Genomic DNA, 21,276 nt, shown 5'->3' on the forward strand with positions numbered 1-21,276 from the left:
GGGGGTTGTAGTTAATTCAATTTTAGCCGGGAAACAAATAAGAATGAATGCATGAACGTATCGGGGGCCCCCCTTGCCGAATGCAACGTATCTGCCCCCCAATGAATACGAACACCGTATGCAACGTATGGCGTCCCTCTGCACATCCTTAAAGGACAGGCATAGAGAAAAATAGAATTTCATCTTCTCCACCAGAGGATTCAATGTCTATGATGTTAGTAACAATAATAATAATAATAATAATAATAATTTGAATTTTTAGTCAACCTTTCCAAAAAATGCTCAAGGCATTTTACAGTATTTTTAACAACTCAGAAACAACCAGCTCCTTTCTATTTTAAATGCTCAGGCCTTTCCCCACCTAACCAACCTTCCAAGGTTTGAATACTCACACCTTGAGTCCCCACATAGCTCAGATAGCATCCTCCACCACCACTACCACTAATTAAAGCTGCAGCAAGCCTATGAATAAGTACCCTATAATATGAATATCCAGACTATAGCTCTCCTGATAGTGCTGTTAAATTAATTCTGACCCAGTCAATAGACACCCAGTCATGCCCAATGTGGTACCAACAAAGGATGCAAGACAACTTGCCAGCTTCCTGTTAATATTGACAACACCCTGCCTCTACAATTACAACTGGCTGAAGTAATAAAGGATGATTCTCAACCAAAGTATGAAGGTTCCAGACAACCAAAATATGAAGAGAAGAATTTTATTTCCTAATGGTATGGATTAGTTGACAGCTTGATGACTTGTCAAGGTCAATGCTTCTGAAATGAATCAATATCACATCTGGACTGGCTCACACAATCTGCAATTGACATAGGAGGTAGATGAGCTGGACCAAACATATGCCTCAACTGCCAATCCATCATACTTAAATGCCCCCTGGTGCTTTATCTATGTGCATGCCAAACCTGCTGGATCTTGCCTGTCTCTTGGCCCAACAATCCATACCATCCATCATCCTCTTTTTTTCTCTACAATACTAGAGCAGACAGAGGTGGTTAATCTGACACACTACTGGGAATGCTATCCATGTGTCTGATATATAAGCTGTCAAGTGAAACCTACTAATATATCATAGCATTCTGGCTGGAATAATGAAGATGGTTGCGCTTGAGGTAGCATTGATTTTAGAAGAATGCATCTTGTACCACTCAATGGGCAGTCTTGCCACTTCAAGGGATCACTTAAAGACTGCAGTGAACTGAAACCTTCATAAGGGGAAAGGCATTAGTAGAAAAGGAAATAATACCCACCTCATATTGTGTATAGGATATATGATTAGTCCCAGTACTATCATCAATTAAATCATCTTGACCTGCTCAATTTTGTGCTGCTGGATGAAGAGACAATTTATCAATGCATAGGGTGACTGCAGAGGCTAACTGGATAACCACCCCAGCCTTGTCTGCAACTAACAGTAACTCACTAACCCTCAGTGTCACAAAAGTGGCTAGAGAGACGTGCACCCAAAAAAGAGGTACCTGTTATGTGCATGCACCACATGTGAAGTAAGTGCTTACTTATCACAGGTCTCTAGGTGTCTCAAATAGACTCCACCAAAATCCATTTTTAAACTAAAGTCCGGAACTAGGCCAGGCCAACCCTACGCCTTCAAAACTAATGTCAGACTGGCTAGATAGGTATACACCATTTGGATATATCTGACTTCTTAGTGAACAAACAGATTATAATCAAGCTTGACAATGAAGAAGCTTATCATATGATAACACTAGACATATGCTCTTTAATAGCAGGGGTGGGATTGTTAACTAAAGTGAGGGTAGGACTAAATGGTCAGTTTTCCAAATGGAGAAAAGTAATTCTTGGCGTACCACTGGTACTTGGGGGGGGGGGGTCTTTTATTTTTAATTATTAAATAATGATCTGGAAAAGGAAACAAGTGAGGTGATCAAATATGCAGATGACACAAAACTATTCAAAGATATTAAAACAGCAGTAGACTGTGAGGTACTATAGAGGGATCTTGTGAGACTAGCAAACTAGACAAGTGAATGGCAGGCAAAATTTAATTTGGAAAAGGGCAAAGTGATGCACACAGGGAAAAATAATCCCAACTACAGGCACACAATAATGGGTTCTGTATAAAGAGTCACCACCTAGGAAAAGGACCTTGGATTCAATGTGGACAATATGATGAAATCATTGGCTCAGTGTGCAGCAGTTGTCAAAAAAGCAAACAGAATGTTAGGAATGAAGAATAAAACTGGAAATATTGTATTGCTTCTGTATCAAGCAATTGTGAGACTGCATCCTAAGCACTGTGTGCAGTACTGATCAACCCATCTAAAAAAAAAAAAAATTGCAGAACTCAAAAAGGTTCAGTGAAAGGTTACAAAATGATAAAGGGGATAAAACATCTCTCTTATGATGAGAGGCTAAGCAGGCTAGGGCCTTCAGCTTAGAAAAGAGAAAGTTGAGCAGGGACATGATTTATATATATATATATATAAAAGCACCAGTCCAAGTACAGATCCCTGAGGCACTCCACTGTTTACCCTTTTCCACTGAGTAAATTGACCATTTAATTGTACTCTGTTTCCTGTCTTTTAACCAGTTTGTAATCCACGAAAGGACATCGCCTCCTATCCCATGACTTTTTAGTTTTAGTAGAAGCCTCTCATGAGGGACTTTGTCAAATAGACTCTCATAAGTGGTCCTCTGAACACTCAAATCCCTTTCGGACCTGCCACTGGGAATGGCAAAGGCGGTGAGCTGGACAGGAGACCAGGGTGGACGAAGGCTCTAGAGTAGGAGACTGGGACATGGAACTTGGAACAAAGACTCGGCCATGGAGTCTTGGATCGAAGAGTGGGATGTGGAGACTTGGAAGGTAGACTCAGACAAAGAGCAAGCAAAGTCCCTCAGGTGCCCTACACAGCCTAGCAGGGCTCATAGTGGACCATACTGGAGACTCAGACGAGGAATGAGGACACAGATGAGGACGAGCAAGGTCCCTCAGGTGCCTTTACACAGCCCGAAGGCTGATCGCGGACCACGAGGGGAGCAGGACAAGCTCAGGATGTCTCACAGCTCAGGAACGAAGTAGCCCCTCAGAACCTCTGAAGTCGGACAGGAACAGACAGAATTAAAAGCAAGGAACCTTTGGAGGCATGGGTTATTCATGACCTGGAGCATCAGGACTTGGAACATCAGGACTTGGCTCAGGGAACAACAGGACTGGAACATCAGGACTTGGCTCAGGGAACAACAGGACTTGAACATCAGGTCTTGGCTCATGGAAAAATGACGTCAGGACTGGAACTCAGACATCAGGACTGGAGCATGGAACATCAAAGACAAGGATGACAAGGAACGGAATGCCTTGAAGAAGAGAAGGAGGAGGAGGACGTCATCAGAGACTCCTGGAGCGGAGAGCTGGAACAGGATTCAGGAGCAGTTCAACTCCTGAACTGGCTCCTTGCGAAGGTGGGGCTGGAATGACTGCAAGGCCCTTAAATAGGGCTGAATGAGGAGTCTCCCTGGGAGGTGGGGCCCGGGGCATATCCGGCCGCAAGCCCTTTAAATCTGGCAGGAAGACGCGGCCGTACCCCTTAGGAGAAAGGGGCAGGACCGTGGACAGTGGCCATGCTGCCGCTGAGAGGAGAAGTAGGGCTGGGCCAAGGAACAGGCCCCAACGTGGGAGGTGGTGTCCTGCCACAGAGAAGTGAGCAGGGGACGGCTCCAGCTGCTATATAGGTCCCACGGTGGCCCCACTGGAGCAGGGAGGAAGTAGGCGGCCTCCAGGCCGCGAGGGAAGCAGCGGTGGCCTCTGGGCCATGTGGATGCACGGCGGCAGGGCCCGTCGTCCAGGAGCAACATGAGGACGATCTCCAGACCGCAGCGGGACAGGCAGAAGTCAGTGGCTGGTCCTGCAAGCAAGAGTGCAACACCTATCAAATGAAGCACACTATACAGAGCATGTTTCAGGTAAAAGAAAATCAGTCATAGAAAAGAGAATCATCAGCTGCAAAAGCAAACTGAGGAAAAGTCCTGAAATTCTAATTTTTTCAGCTTAGAACTGCTTTTCTAAAACTATGCTCAGAACCAAAATATACTGCAATATATACTAGGGATGTGCAATCATTTAGAATGAATTAGGAAATTTCAACGAAACTGCCTAATTCATCCTGGTTTGGGGAACCCGAAAACCGAACCACATTTTGGGGAAAATTCAGTTTTTGGGTTAGCGCGCACCCCGAATTTGAAAGGCCTGAACCACGGAAAATTCAAAATTTCCAAAAGGTTCGGGCTTTGCACATCTCTAATATATACTGCTACTATATGTTTACACTGCAATATGGCCCATCTTAAACTCATGAGACAGGTTGGTGCAAATCATTCCTGAAAAGCATGTTGCCAACTGCATGGGAAGAGTGCAGTGGCCCAGAATACTGAATCTTAAATCAATGTCTGAATCCAGCCAGCAAAGTAGCTGTAGCATCAGTATCAGGTTACCCAGTTGGATGTCCTGCCATCCACTCCGAAAGGAACTGACATGTGGCTCACGCAAAGGCACATCCCTCACTTACCCCCCTCCTCATGCTCCTTTTTTTTTGGGCACTTTGAGAAAGGGTGATTGGCAGCAGCTAGAACAGATGTGCTTATATCTGCTATCCAGCACAATTGGTCTTGTTAAAATTATAACATATATCTGACATGAAAAGGTTGCCTTGTGCCTGCAAGAGGAGTTGGTGGTGTCTTGATAAAGGGCACCCTTGGGTCTTTGCATTGGGTAAATCAGAGACCTGCATCCTGCATTCTCCATGATATCACTGGCTTATCTGCCATCTTTTCCCTTAACATCGCATCATAGTTCAGCCAAGCAAACCCCCTTGTAATTCCTGTGCATGCTAAGGACTGTATCTAGATATGACCATATGGTCACATGCTGCGAAGGCTCCACCTTGCCAAAAATAGTGGCCAGCTCTGCCAAATACTCTTCCAAGCTGATATTATGCTGCACTCTTTTGTAAGCACTTGGGGCATTGTTATGCTTTTTATCCTTCTTTCCTTCTCTCTGTTTCTTCTGGCCCTCCAGCATATTGATACTGCCTCCCCCTATCCCACAGCAACCTTATGACACTCTGCCAAAGCTGTATTACACTGGTCAGTGCATGGACACTGGAGTCTCAGAGCTGCTGTGGAAGTTATGGGCCTCAGCCTTCAAGGAACCCCAGGAGTTTGAGGAGTTATCGATAGCTGGAGGACTTAGAGCTTAACTAATACTTCTCACTCTGCACTTGTGTTTCTCATTAGTATCCTACATTTCCCGTAAGCTTGCACTCAGCCCTCCTTTGTGGCTATTGTCAAAAGTGTTAGCATTTTGCTTTGCTGCAAAGGTGCTTTAGTGGATGATGCTGTTATTTGCTCTGGGTGCTGCACCATCTGACTTGTTTGCTGCATTGCAAACTCTGGGATCTGCACTGACTGTTTAGGGGGCCTGCCACCTGACTTCTTTTCTGTGCCACATATGCTGCTGGCCTGTGACCCCCAGGACAACTCTGCAGTGCTGCCCTGATATCTGGAAACACCATGCTCCCTTTGATGCATTCATGGCTCATACTGTGCCCTCTATCCACAGCTCAGCAGGTAAGGCACCAAGCACCAACTGTGCAGTGTCTGGACTCTGTAAGGCCCTTGGTTTGGTCAACTGCTTTGATTGAATTCCTAGAGGCTGAATATTCTTGTAGCTGGGTTCAAAAAAGGTTTGGATAAGTTTTTGGAGGAGAAGTCCATTAACTGCTATTAATCAAGTTTACTTAGGGAATAGCTGCTGCTATTAATTGCATCAGTAGCATGGGATCTTCTTGGTGTTTGGTTAATTGCCAGGTTCTTGTGGCCTGGATTGGCCACTGTTGGAAACAGGATGCTGGGCTTGATGGATCCTTGGTCTGACCCAGCACGGCAATTTCTTATGTTCTTATGGCCAAATGCCTATCTGCAGCTGCCACAGGTTCTGCTTCCATGGACCAGGATACCATGTTGGTGAGCCAGCATCCAAAGCCAACCACCAAGCTTTGCCATGTGTTTCCAGAACACCTATGATCTGTAAAGTCTTGGGACATGGCCCAGGGAGTTCTGCCTTGGGGTGGGGAAGGGGGTCACATACCTGGGAACTCTCTAAAGTTCTCCTGAAGAATCAGTTAATTTGCTTCAGTTGCTGAGTCCCCAGGGAAAAAACTAGAAATCTCCACGCATCTCTACAGCTCCAGTGACTGCCCTTCCTCAGTAAGACAGCAGGGGAGTAGAGGGGCAAGTCTGCTGCCAACACTGCAGGTAGCATTTAGTGAGAAACTGGAGAGGGGCTGCAACCCAGAAAGCTCAGTCTGCAGCTGTGATTCCAGGACTCATTCAGCTGAGGGTACACAAGTCAGGGAGCTGTGACCTATAGAAGGGGGTGGGAGCAAAGATAATGCTGGGGTCAGGAAGAGAGTGAATGCTGGTGTCATCCCTGGAGTGGGGGAGGGAAGTGATGGCGGTCAGGGGGAGAAGAGAGAGAGAAAGTGTGGATTAGTGAAGGGTGATGATGAAAGAGAGAAAGTTGATGCACATTTTTCCTCCTCACCCTCCCCCTAATCAGCAACAATTTCAGAGTGACCTCAACTCAAAGGTTCCTATGTTTGGGGAAGGGGGAGGGGCATGGGCTAAGACACCCTTTGAGGGCTGCTAGCCAACTGAATGAGGAGAAAAACAGGAAATGATTTCTACCTGTGGTCCTCCTGTGGCCTGAGCTCTCTTGCTACAAGGAAGTGCTTTCCTCCAAATCCACTTTCCTTTGAAATAAAGAGAATAATACTGTAAGGAAAGCTGCCTCCATTTTAATTTCTTGGGTTGCAACATATTCGTCAATCATTAGTACTTTCAGAGATTGCATCTCCTTCATGATCACAATAAGGGAGGTTTCAGTTTCCTTGCCAGCAACCATTATCTATGGAGATGGGAATGTCCTGGTTGGACGTTTTGACATCAAATGACATTGCAAAAAACACTTTTGTTTTGCCAGATTTACCACTGACTATGGGGCTGATGCAATACAGTGCGCTCACACGAGCGCACTGTTTAACCCGCTGTTGGACGTGGGTTAAATAGGCGCTAATTCACACCCTAATGCAATAGGGGGATTAGCGCTTATTTAATGCACGTCCGATGCGGAGTGAATGAGTTAGCACTCATCACATGCAAATTTATGTGAATGAGGCTATTTTTCATTCATTCCGCATTAAAAAAAAATAAGTGTGCGTCTTAGATGCACATTTATCGCTTAGATATTAACGCCTGCCTGGAGCTGTACTTCTTCAATTAAAAAAAAACCAAAAACAAAACCTCGGTATACCACCGAGTTATTAACACCGACGCCGATAAACTTGGCATCAGTTTTCATAATCGGCCGTCTGCCAGTAATGAAAACGGATGCCGATAAACTGTTGTATTTCATAAATTAACAAACAGAAGCACAATCTTACCATTTTATAGGATGCTTACTGCTCATTTCTTCCAGAATTATGAAGTGATTCAATTTGAATTCGTCATTGCACCAAACTGCATTCTCCTGGTCTTGTCCAGAAAGCTAAGCATAATATTTTGCAATGTAGAAAGAGAGAAGCAGCTAAGTCTGCATTAATTTCTATAATTTTGCTTAAACATTTCACTACATCAAGCACACCTATGATGAAATGCTAAATGACTTTTCATATTCCTTGATCTCAATTCAATTTTAATTATAGTATATGCAGCCAACTTTATTCATGCGAACAAGTGAAACATTTTTGCTTGCTAGAAAGGGTCACCTGCAACAATGTTTCCAGTGAAATAAGTAGCTCTGCATAATGTAATGTCTTTGTATTCATCCAAACACCCATTCATTCATCCACTGTACAGTACAGAAACTGATTGATAATTTAACAATTGACAATTTAACCTCATATGCTGCATAACATTCTCTAACTATATTAAATTGCATTCAAAGACAATTATTGTTCTCCTAAGGAACAATAACTTCTGATTGTGTTAAGTCACTTTGCACTGCAGGAGCCTCGTCAAAAAAAAATAAATCAGAATGTATTTGTAATTAATTTATGTTGCTACCTGTTACACTTCTACACCTCCTTCTATTCTCCTTCTCCAAAGAGAATAAACTTAAGCCTGATAAAAAGTTGAAGGAACAGGTGTCCTAAACATTATTCCTCTGCCAATAAGACTGAGCCTCTCAGTCCGGTCCAAAGAGCATAGTTAAGTCCAGAATAGCCATGTGATACATAAATATGATATAGTTGAAAATGTAGTCCTTTTTTCCCCGTTCCTTTTTTAAAATTTTGCTTACTGAGTGGTTCCATCTGGAACTGTGTGTCAAAACAACTAGTGGCATAATAGCAATAATTGAGTTTTCATACACTTGCCCATCAAACCTGCACATAATTCAACCAATTATCTCCTGTACTCACAAGGCACTGCCTGCTTGAGTACAGTCTGTGATTTCAAATTTTTTTTTCGCATGCAGCAGACACAGGAAAAAAAAAAACCTATTAGACTGGTACAAATGAGATGTCATTCAGTTTATGACATGACACATGATCCATTTTCCTGATGGCAAAGGTATGCTATTGAAAAATGAGAATGTATGATGACTGCAGGCTGCGATAAGTACTTTTCTTCAGTTGTTTTCTTTCTATAAACGGTGCTCCTCCCAAGGGTACTTGAAGGATAAATAAGTAGTTCCCAGCACTGCTTAATATGACCAAACAGTTGTTCGCATGGCTTATGAAATATCTGAAAATGGATACATAGTTCATACTATTTAACCTTTTAAGATGGACATAATATGCATGGATAAACAATTAGCTGATACAACCCATACATGCACCTGAAGAGCACACTTACACAGCCTGTGGTTAAACATAAAAAAAAACCCCAAAAAAACCAGAACATCCAATAGCTAAAACACAGCAGTTATAAAGCTGATATACTCTCATACACCAATGAATAGTTACATTCCACTCTCAAGACCCAGACTCACTGCAGTATGACCCAGAGAGGTTTCAAAACCTTTTTGTACTCTTCCAAATCATAATTTAAGGGCAATTTTCTTTTTTTTTTAACATTTTATTTATTAGTCTTTACAAATAATAACAAAGAAACTTTGCAATAGAAATTAAGAGACAATATTAAAGAAATTTCTGGTACAAGTAATAAGAAAAAAGAAAACATATCAATCTCTCATTTATCATAGGAAAGGGGGGAGGGGAAAAGAAAAAAAGAGAAGAGAACAATAAGAACATATTAATACAGAAATGCTGCTTGAGTTACCCCATACACATTTTAATATATACCACACACTATAAATTAATTGCATGGACTCTCACTCTAGCATTCAAAATCTCCTGCAACTTTTCTGAACTAAAAAAGATATATGTCTTATCACATAGCTTAATTATGCATTTACAAAGATGCCAAAGCAAGAAACTTGCACCTAAAGCAATAACATCAGGGCACATTTCCAGGAAAGCTTTGCGATGTAACTGAGTAACTCTGGCAAGGTCTGGATACATTCGGACCAAGGCCCAAAGAAAGGAAAATTTAAACCCCTAAAGTAAACTTCCATAATAAGACTTAGCTCCTGCTCAGAAAAGAAAGACACAAGCAAAGTAGATCTTTCAATCACTTCCACGTTGGAGTTTTATAAATATTCAGATAAATTAGAAAAATCTACCACATTATTAGGAGGACAAGACTGTCTGAGGAAGAAACAAAATCTTCTTTACAGCGGGAACAGTATCAGAAGAGATTTTGAGGACTTCATGCATGTATCTCTTAAACAGAACCGGCAGTAAGTCGTCAAGAACCTTGGGAAAGTTCAGCAAGCGCAGATTCAAATGCCTCAGAAAATTTTCCATAGATTCCAGCCTTCTCAAGGAAGACATACACCCCCGAATAATTATGGCATTAGATTCCTGCAAGCTTTTAATATCATTACTCTAAACCTGAATAGAAGAAGAATATTCCTGGAGTATCTGCTGGTGGTCTCTTGCAACTAAGTCCAACCTTCGAGAAACAGTCTCTAAGCGCTGGGACTGTTCGTTGAATGTGAGAGACATACCTGTAATTAAGTCCCAAAGGGACTCAAGAATGACCACCGCCAGTTTTTTTAATCTCCAAAGGTAGAAGGGCAATTTTCAAACAAGGCATTTAGGTGCAAACTCCATGGGTGCTTTCTACCCATGAAACTTACATGTAATTTTCAAAAGGTAAAATGTGGGCTTACTTTCCCTTGGAAAACTGCTATGGTTGCAAAATACCCATCAACTTCTCTACCTGCTCACTGCAGGGGTAATTTGCAAAAGGAATTACATTCTTAAAACTGGATTTTACACACGTATATGCCCTTTACTCATGCTACGATATTTGCCATTGAATTGTGAATAGGTTAAAGTGCATAAGTGCACTTTAACATAGTAACTTTCAAACCAGCAAGCGAGTGCACTTTGGTGCATGTGCGTTGGTGTGCACCCAGAAACACGGCCATTTTATAACTTGCGCATATGTTATAAAATAGCCTGGATGTGCACACGTGTGCCCAATTTTAAGTAGGCACACTCCTAGGTGCGCAAATTCTCATTCTATTGCGTAAATAAAGGTATTTTATAATGGGCACGTGTCCATACCATTGCCAGTTTCACTAGTTCATCCACCAGTTCACCCAGTTAACAGCTAGATCCTCCAAACCCCTCTGGTCTGATAGCCTGCACACACCCCAATTATCCCTGAACCTTTAAACCCACCAGAAATAGTTAATTTATTTTATTTTATAAATTACACCTCCTCTACAGCAGAAGTAAAGTTATGCTGAAGTAAACTTACTTGTGGGACAAGTAAATATTTACATGCACATCTCTTGCCTCAAAACGCACACACCCTATCCAGACCATGCCTTTTTTTGAAGTCAAGTGAGATGTGCATGCAGAGGGAGATGTGCGTGCATCTGGGTCACTTTTAAAATTCAGTGGGCCCATGTAAGCCTGACTTGTCCATGCATCTCCCAATTTTGGAACGAGCCAGGCTTTTAAAATTCACCTTTAAGCGCATAAATGGGTTTACATGTATAGTATGTTACATTTACACGTGTAACTCCTATGAAAATTACCTCCTGTGCATGTCAGGTCTCTTTCTGGAAAATAATGGAGGTAATTAAGGAGTTACACGTGTAAATGTAACATACTATCATAGCAATTTTCAAAAACCCATTTATATGCTTAAAAGTGCCCTTAACGCATGTAAAACCAATTGGCAATTTAATGGAATATATGGTAGCAAACTTCAAAAGCCCACTTACATGCATAAAGTGCATTTACACATGTAAAAAGGTGAAATGTATACTTACAGATAATTTCCTTTCCTTTAGTCCTATCAGACAAGTCCACACCTGTGGGATTCCCCTGCTTGCCAGTAGGTTAAGACAGAGAACTTTTTCCATGTTATTATTATTTATTTTTTTTTGCTTACATCTCATACCCTATATATTCTGGGATAGCTGGGAGGTTCCTCAGCAGCCTCTTACCCTAGCCTATTAGGTTGATGTCCTGCATTTCTATTTGTTTCCCCCCCTGGGAGGGTACTTGGACTGCTAGGTCTAAAGGACTAAAGGAAAGGACATTATCTGGTAAGTATAAATTTCAACTGCCTTTTCATCCTGCAAACTAGTCCATACCTGTGGGATGTACCTGTGCAGAACTAATTTGAGTGGGCTGAGGCCTTAGAGGCCCCCAACACTACTTTGCTAAACAGATTCTCTTCTACCTGCAAGTGTAACCTGTAATGGTTTATGAATGTTCCCCAGGAGGACCGTGTGTCTGCCCTACAAATATCCTGAGGTATTGAAGCCCTACTCTCCCCCCATGAAGTTGCTTGAGCTCTGTTGCGACCGTCGCTGCCCGACGGCTTCACTCCGCCTACCTTTCTTTTTCTGCGACTCCTCCTGCTCCCTGTGGACGTCTGTCTGCCGCGGCGTCTGCCCGCTGTCCTCTCCGGCGTCCCCGGACTGGCTTGGGTGCTGCCTCCCGCCATGCTCCTTAGGTAGCTTAGAGCGTGTGCACCATGTGGCCCTCATTCTTATTTCCTCTATGGTGTGAACCTCAGGGGCGTCTCCTGTTATGATGTCACGCTGCCCGGATATTTAAGCCTACGTTTGTTTGCTAGCCATTGAGTTAGCAAGGGGATTTCTTACGGATGGGATTCGTTCTCCATACCCTGCTACTCTGCCTCCAACTTCTATTGGACTCTTTTCTGCTAATGGGGTACTCACTCCTCGGGGTCCTCTCTGCTTCTTTCAGGTCGCTATCAGGAACCGGTACTCGCTCCTCGAGGGCCCATGTTCCCTGACTCACTGCCTGTGTCCATCTCCTCTTCTACTTGGAAGAATTCGCTACAGACACCATCTGTGAGTACTACTACCATCTACTCCTCAGAGTTGTTTCCCTGGAATCAGGTACTCGCTCCTCGAGGGCCTGCCTCTGTTCCAGTGCCAGAGCCATCTCCTACTTGGAACTGCTGCATGAGCTCTGCTCCCAGTGATCTGGTACTCGCTCCTCGAGGGCCAGCTCTCCCTAACTCGGGCCTTCTCCATACTGCGGACTCTGTGAATGTCTTATTGTACTCATTCTCTCAGTTGTTTTCACTACAGCACTGCTACCGGAGGAGCCGCTGTTCCAGCGCCCTAAGGGATACTAGCCAGCCGGGCTCCATATTCTACTCACTACCACCACCTCCGGTGGCTTCATAAACTGTCTAAATAAAGATAAAATCTGTGTTTGTGTGCCCAGAGCTGAGCCTGACCTGTGGCCCCTCATAGGACTTCCCCCCCATGGGCGTGGTCAGCAACCACAGTGTGCAAGGGTCCACCCAAACCTTACAAAACCTAACAAGCTCTAGTAGAGTGGGTGCATAAGACCCTCAGGGCCTGCTTCCCTGCACAATATATGCCGCCACTATCACTTTCCTAATCCAGCATGCAATTGAGGGTTTAGAACAGGGGTGGGCAAGTCCGGTCCTCGAGGGCTGCAAACCAGTCGGGTTTTCAGGATACCCCTAATGAATATGGATGAAATAGATTTGCATACAGCTGAGGCAGTGTGTATGCAGGTCTCTCTCATGCATATTCATTAGGGATATCCTGAAAACCCGACTGGTTTGCAGCCCTCGAGGACCGGAATTGCCCACCCTGGTTTAGAAGCTGCCTGGCCCCTTCTCTGGCCTTCCAACAGGACAAACAATCTATCTGACCTCCTAAATTCATTGGTGACCTTAAAATAATATAGCAGCATCCTCCAGATGTCTAGCGAGTGAGGGCTGCCCCCCTGCCTGTCTCCACTCTGTCTTCCTCAGAGCTGGTAAAATAATCTCCTGATTTGCGTGAAACTGACAGCACCTTAGGTAAGAAGGAAGGGACAGGATGAATAACTACCCTGTCTTTGTGAATTGATAGGTAGGGCTCCCTACAGGACAATGCCTGGAACTCAGGCCCTTCGGGCTGAGCATATCGCCACTAGAAAGACTACCTTTAAACTGAGGTCCTTTAATGTTGTTCCTGTAAGTGATTCAAAGGGTGTCTTGGACAAGGCCCTAAGGACCACATTAAGATCCCACATGGGTATTACCTGGCGCTTCAGAGGCCGCATGCATTTTACTGCCCTCAAGAAATGTGCTATATCAGGGTGAGCCCCTAGGGAGCTTCCTTGCACTTGGCCCCTAAAACAGGCTAATGCTGCTACCTGCACTTTGAGAGAGATTAGGGCTAACCCTTCTATAGGCCATGCTGCAGGAACTGTAATATTTCCCTTGTTTTTGCTATTTCTGAGGAGACTTTTGTTCCCTTGCACTACTCCTCAAAAATCTTCCAGAGCAACCATATGCCCAGAAGGTAGAGTGGCTCCTAGATCTTAACAAGGTGGCTACTACTGCTCTTGTATAGCCTTTTTTCTCTAACAGGTCCCTCTCAAGAACCAGGGTGTAAAATAATAATGATCTGAGTTTCCCAACTTGACTGGGCCCTGCCTAAGCAGGTTATTGGCTTTCCGTAGCTTTAAAAGTGCATCCCTGCTCAGCCTCACTAGGTCTGCATACCACGACCTTCTGGGCCAGTCTGGGGCCACCAGAATGATCTAGCTCCCTTGATCTGCTACTTTCCTCAGTACTCTCGATGTTAAGGGCTATGGCGGAAATGTATACAGCAGCTGGTCCACCTGCCACGTCATTTACTCCTTTTGAACCCAGCTCCTGGTGCCTGCTGAAAAATTTTTGTGTCTCTGCATTCCTTTGGTTTGCCATCAAGTCCCATTTTGGCCTTTTCCATCTCCCTACCACTCTTGAAAATGCTTATTCCGCTAATTCCTATTTTCCATGGTCTAGCGCATGCCTGCTGAGGTAGTCTGCCTGTATGTTCTCCTTCCCTGCTATGTAACTGGCTGTGAACCCCACCACATCATTTCTGCCCAACTCATTAGCTGTTCCACTTCTTCCTCTAACTGACAACTTTACGTCCCTCTTTGCCTGTTTATAAAGGACACTGCTGTGATGCTGTTGAAAAGGACTCTTAACGGCTTCATTCTGACCCTGGGGCTTATATATTTGAGCACAAACCTTACTGCTCTCAGTTCCAAAACAGGTTTGTTGAGGCTTCTCTCTCCTTGGCTGACCATCTGCCCCTTACCACCTGTTCTTTACCCCCCAGCCTAACCTGCTGTCATCTGTCGCTAATGTCACCCAGTCCAGAGGAACTAGACTGACCCTTGCTCATAGTTTGCTTTTGACTAGCCACCAATGTAGGCTGGCTCTGGCCTTGGAGGTTAGCCTGAGCCTCTCTCGCCATATCTTCTCATGCTGTAGTTCCATCTTGACAGCAATGCTCTCTGTATGGGTGCATATGAGCCTTGGCCCATGGGACTACCTCTATGGTTGCCGTCAGCTATCCTAACACCTGCAAGTAATCTCTTGCTTCTGCTTTCCTGGTCCCTGTAAGCTTCCTTATCTGGTAACTCTGTTTGCCCTCTTTTTTGTTAAAAACACCTTTGCTTCCTTGGTGTTGAACAGGGCCCCCAGGTACACTAACCTTTGGGAAGGCTGTAAACTGCTTTTGGCCTTGTTTACAACCCAACCTAACTCCTTGAGGAGCGCCCTCACTCTCCTTCTGAAGCTGCTGCTCTCCTCCTCTGACCAGGCTCTGATCAGCCAATCATCCAAATATGGGGGCACTGAAATACCTTCCTTTCAAACAGGTCGATACAGTTATGCCGTGTTAGAAAGAGTGCGGCAGTGCCAGGCGCACCCTCGTTCCCCGCACGCACAGTTCTCTTCACCTACCGCTTGATACTCTCTTCAAATTGCATGCAAATGCAAGCCGCGTCTGCGAAGCGTTAGGCAAGCGTTAGGCCCACGCAACCCATTTTACTGTATAGGCGCTAATACAGCGCCTATACAGTATCCTGGGTGCGCTGGTACCTGTCATTTCAAATGTCATTTCAAATGACATTTGAAATGACAGGCACCAGGAAGTGGATGGTTCCCCCCCTCCCGAAGCAAGGCGCAGGGCGAAAATTAAAAAGGGAATAAAGTGTAAAAAATGGGGGTAAAACCAAAGGGAGTAAAGTGTAAAAAACCATGGACGACCTACATATTAACATTGCAGCGTAAGTTGTTTATATATATGTATAAATACCTGTCACTTTCCTGTCACTTTCCGAATCCCCCAGGCGTGCGGTCATCGAGGCGGCGGCGGGAGCCAGCGGGCGGGTGGGCGCCCGTTCATCCAGGCGGCAGCGGCGGTGGGAGCCGGTGGGCGGGTGGGCGCGCGTTGGATCCAGGCGGTGGCGGGAGCCAGCGGGTGGGTGGGCGCGCGTTGGATCCAGGCGGCGGTGGGAGCCGGCGGGCGGGTAGGTGCCCGTTCATCCAGGCGGCGGCGACGGGAGCCAGCGGGTGGGTGGGCGCGCGTTCGATCCAGGCCGAGGCCAGAGCGGGCGGGTGGGCGTGCATTCATGCAGGTGGAGGGAGCCGGCGGCGAAAGCGGCCTCCGGCAGCCCCCGCCGGCAGTGAATGAATGCACGCCTGTTTACGCCCATGCAATTTCGGCGCTCAAGGCAGTCACATGCCGTGACGTCAAGCGTCGTGACGTCACAGCTTGAGCACCGAAATCGCACGGGCGTAAACAGGCGTGCATTCATTCACTGCCAGCGGGGGCTGCCGGAGGCCGCTTTCGCTGCCGGCTCCCTCAGCCTGCATGAATGCCCGCCCACCCACTCCGGCCGCGGCCTGGATCGAACACGCGCCCATCCGCCTGCCGGCTCCCGCCGCCTGGATCGAACGCGCGCCCACCCGCCCGCCGGCTCCCACCGCTGCCTGGATCGAACGCGCGCCCACCCGCTCGCCGGCTCCCACCGCCGCCGCCGCCTGGATGAACGGGCGCCCACCCACCCGCCGGCTCCCGCCGCCGCCTTGATGACCGCACACCTGGGGGATTCGGAAAGTGACAGGAAAGTGACAGATATTTATACATATATATAAACAACTTACGCTGCAATGTTAATATGGAGGTTGTCCATGGTTTTTTACACTTTACTCCCTTTGGTTTTACCCCCATTTTTTACACTTTATTCCCATTTTAATTTTCGAACACCACACTAACACCAAGTAGAGGGTAGGCGGTAAACTAACAGGTTAAGGACGCGGCAAAATAGCGGGTTACAAAGGAGATAATCTGAGCGCGCGTCACAGTATCGGAGGGGAATAGCTAATTCCTTCATTAAACAGCTAATTCGTTCATTTACATATCATATACATGCTGGGTGCGGAAACGGTTATGCTTCTGTTTTAAGAAGCGCTTACCACGGATGAGTCCCACCCCAGGGTTTACTCATCCGTGGTAAGCGCAACTTGGGTAAGTTGTGCTTACCACGGATGAGTCCACCCTGGGGTGGGGTGCCCATGTGTAAGGGCTCCACACACAGGGTCTGTGGATTGCGTTGGAAGGGGGACACAAACAGAACTGCCTGCTCCAAATTGGGCAGGCTCTCCCACCAAGACAAGGGGGTCCTGAGAGCCGGAGTAACACGGATGCAATTGTTGCCATTGTAACCGCAATGTCCATTGAGCTCTGCGTATTTGCAAGCGAGCCAAGGGAGTAACATGGACAGTCACAGCCATGTGGCCTAGCAGTCGGAGCATATGGCGTGCCGAAACCTGCTGACTCCAGAGCACCACTCCCACAAGGGATACCAATGTGAGTGCCCATTCACAAGGAAGATAAGCTTGAGCTGTGTCCAGCCGGGTGACGATAAAGCTCAATTGAAGTGACAAGGTAAGATAGGTCTTGGGGAAGTAGATGACAAACCCCAGTGACCAAACACCCAAATGGTCAATTGCAAGGATTGAAGCGCTCCCACCTGGGTGGCACTCTTGACCAGCCAATTGTCCAAGTAGGGAAATCCCTGCACCCCCAGACAATCGAGGTGTGTTCCCACTATTAACAGACACTTGGCGAGGCCGAATGGCAACATCCTGTACTCGAAATTCCTCTCGCCCATGACAAACCAAAGATATTTCCTGTGACCAGGGAAGATCTTGATGTGGGCGTGCGTGTCTGTCAGATCAAGGGAGCAAAGCCAGTCCCCTCTCTGCAGGAGGGGAATCAGGGTGCCCAGAGAGACAATTTTTAACTTTTCTCTTCTGAGAAACCTGTTCAAGGCCCTAAAGTCCAAAATAGGGTGTAGTCCCCTTATTCTCTTTGGAATCAGAAAGTAGCGAGAGTAGAACCCCCACCCCTGCTGCTGCATCGGAATGAGTTCGACTGCTCTGGCCATTATGAGGGCAAAGAGCTCCATGAAGAGTATTTCCTGATGCAAGGACAGACCCCAAGAGGGTCATAGGAGAGTCTGGAGGGAACACCCCAAAGTTTCAACCAGTACCCTCGACGAACGATGTCTGAGGTGACACTGGGCCAGCAGTCCATGAAGAACCATAGCCAACTGCTGACCAGAGGGCCCAGGGTCGAGGGTATGGACGAATGATTTAAGCTCCCTTGTAGCCAATCAAAACCCCATAGCGGAGCTTGGTTGGGGTGCTGGCTGAGGTCTAAGGATCCACTGCTGTCTGGAGTGGCCCCTAGTGCCCATACACTGGGAACAGGCACAAAAGGCAGAAGGATAATACTTCCTTTGGCGATAAAAGGATCTCCTCTGGCCCTGCAGTGAGGATTTTCTGGCAGAAGACAGCGGGTCCGATGTACTGGCAGAGAGATGCTGAAGGGTCTCATGGTGATCCTTCCAACAGCATTGTCCCCAAAGAGATTTTCACCAGTACACGGCAAATTCATGAGATTCTCCTGGACCTCCGGCCAGAGATCAGAGGCTTAGAGCCAAACCAACTTCAGGCACCAATGCCCGCTGCTGTCACCCTGGCTGCTGTTTCAAACACGTTGTAGGTGGATCACACCTCATGTTTGCCACATTATAGGCCTTGCTGGAGGACTGCTAACAAGCCATCCTGCTGCTGTTGGAGCAGGCACTCAGAAATTTCCTGGACCTGCTTCCAGAGGTTCCTGAAGTACTGCATCATGTGCAGCTGGTAGGAAGCAATACGATTGATCAACATAGCACCCTGAAATACCTTCCTACCCAATGCTTTGAGTACCCTGTGCTCCCAACCCGGATGGATGGAAGCGTGGATGCAGGAACACTTGGCCTTTTTTTAGGGCAGATTCCACAATGACTGACTGGAAACTGGCATCGTTTCTCCAGAAGGGTCATGTCCTAGACAAGATCCCCTGAGGCATCCAATGAAGACTCAGAGGTATCATCCCCCCACAGGTTGTACAGGGCATCCTATTCACTGAGATCACCCAGAGACAGCAGTGGAGGGCCCCTGCCCAGGCCCCTTGTCTTGGGCACTGAGGGAACTGCAGGTACCAAGGGCATCGAGGGCCCTGAAGAACCCGGAATAGGATTGGGTAACACCAGCTGCAGTACCAAAGACATCAATGGTGGTGCGGGCTGTGACGAGCCTTCATCCTTGAAGGAACCCACAATGGGAATTGCACCAAATGGAGGAGGCTATAGTGGCTGCTGGGGCATCGATGGACCCCCAGTCACTGGCAGCAGCTGCATAGGGTGGACACCAAGAAGGACACCAAGGCACTCCAGAAGAGGTGCCAACATCGAAGGTGCAGGCTCTGACACTGGTGGAAGCACCGGTGGAGCCAGCAGCTCAATAACCTGCAGGGCTCAAGCATGCAACAGTTGCACCCTACATTCCAACTCCTCTTGAAAATCCACTGAAGACAGGATGGACGGAGGAGGGGGGAGGGGGGAGGCATCACCAGATCTCCCTCAGAGCCCCGAGGGTGAATGGTGCCCAGCACCAGTATCGGTGGGGAACATCTGGGACTCTCAGATTTGATGGAGGATGGTGCCGCTTCTGTTAGGACCGCTGGCCACGGTGGACCTCAACCGGGGCCGGGTGTCATGGCTGCCAGCCGCAGTGGGCCGCGACCAGGGTAGGGCCGGCGGCCGCGGCAATGATAAACTTACCTGAGGCGTTGGGCTTGTCAGAAGCTCCTGTTGTGGCAGGCAGCCTTCTTTTTTGCCTTCCTCATGGCTGCTGCCACTGCCAAGCCCGGCCACTTGGTTCCTCTCGGCCGTGCTGGCTCCTCCCCCTCTGCCTCTGCTAGAAACCGTGCACGCGGCTGAAGAGAATATTTAAAGGAGCCATGACAGGAAATTGTCATGGCTCCCCCTAGGACTCTGCCCTCTGGTTCCTGTATTTAAGGCAAGGTCTAAGACTCAGACCTTGCCTTGGTATTGAGGCTCTGTGCTTGGTTCCTGTGTTCTGTGTTCTTGGATTTGCTCTTTGTCCCGCTTCTGCTTCTCCACTTCATTGGATTGATTCTTTGGCTTCTGACCTTCGGACCAGCGGTGGTGATTTTCTGGTGTTGACTTGGACTGGCTTTGGACCACTCTCCTGTGGTGCCCCTGGATTGGCTTCGGACCACTCTCCCATCCGCTCCTGGACCAGCTCTCGACCTCTCTCTGGACTTCGACCCTTGGACCGGCTTTGGACTACCCTTCAACAACTACTCCTGGACTGACTACGACCTGCTGGAGGTGCCAGCCATCTGGAACCTACGACATGCAGGAGGCGCCTGCATCCAGACTATCTTCAGTTTTCAGGGAGTCTCCCAAGTCCCAGCAGCCGTGTCCCTATGGGCTCCTTCTGGGGGGATCACAAGCTTCCAGGGTGAAGCCTTCATCCAACATGTACATCAGCAGACCTTGTCATCCAATGGTAGAGACCGAAGAAGGTCGACTCCCTTTTTGGTAGTGCTGACTAATTCGGAACAGGGGTCAACTTTCTGAATCATAACAGCATCTCCGCGGGGTCACTTTGGGGGCATCACAGCAGATGGTGGTGCTGACCCGTGCCCTTTACCATGTGAAGACAGACTGATGGAGATGCTTCCTGGATTTCCCACTGTGCTCGGCCGGAAAGAGATGATCTTGACATTCTAAAATAGGAAGACTCCTATGCCCAATCTCTGGCCCCTCTCTCCACCAAAGGCCTCAGTGGAGGCATGTAAAGCAAAGGTTTGGTGTCCATCAGTTCCCCCGGCCTCCTGGCATCAATGCCCCTAGTGCTGGATTTGAGGGTTCTGACTTCTTTGATCCAAAGAGCTTCTCCATCTTGTTTAAATGGGCGCGCAGGCTCTGGGGGGGGTCATATGGTCACAGAACAGACATCTCTGAATGTCATGTGATGCCCCCAGGCAGAGAATGCACATCATGCAGATCCATGAGGGACATATTCTGAGGGCACTGGGGGCACTGACAAAAACTCGATAATGCCATACGAAAAAGCCGGTGATCAGTCGATGACCTGTGAGTACAAAGGGAACACCGTCAGGAATAGACTACACAGAAGGGGAAAAACTTACCTCACCGCCCAGCTAGCTAAGCTGGGGGAATGGAGAGGGATCTGGTGCAGGACAGTTGACAAATTAACCAAGAAAAGTCTTCCAAAAATGAAACAGAGCATGAGCTCCACAACCGCGAGACGATAGTTCCGTGGAAAAGAAGAGACTGGAGAATGTCCCTACATGGATATGTTTGTGGATAGTGGCATTCTGGGCATGCTCAGTATGCCAGTCAAAGTTTCTAGACACTTTGACATAAGGTTTTCATGCCAGGTTCCATCTGATGATATCACCT

This window comes from Rhinatrema bivittatum, chromosome 1 (assembly GCF_901001135.1).
Source record: "Rhinatrema bivittatum chromosome 1, aRhiBiv1.1, whole genome shotgun sequence".
Taxonomy (NCBI): Eukaryota; Metazoa; Chordata; class Amphibia; order Gymnophiona; family Rhinatrematidae; genus Rhinatrema; species Rhinatrema bivittatum.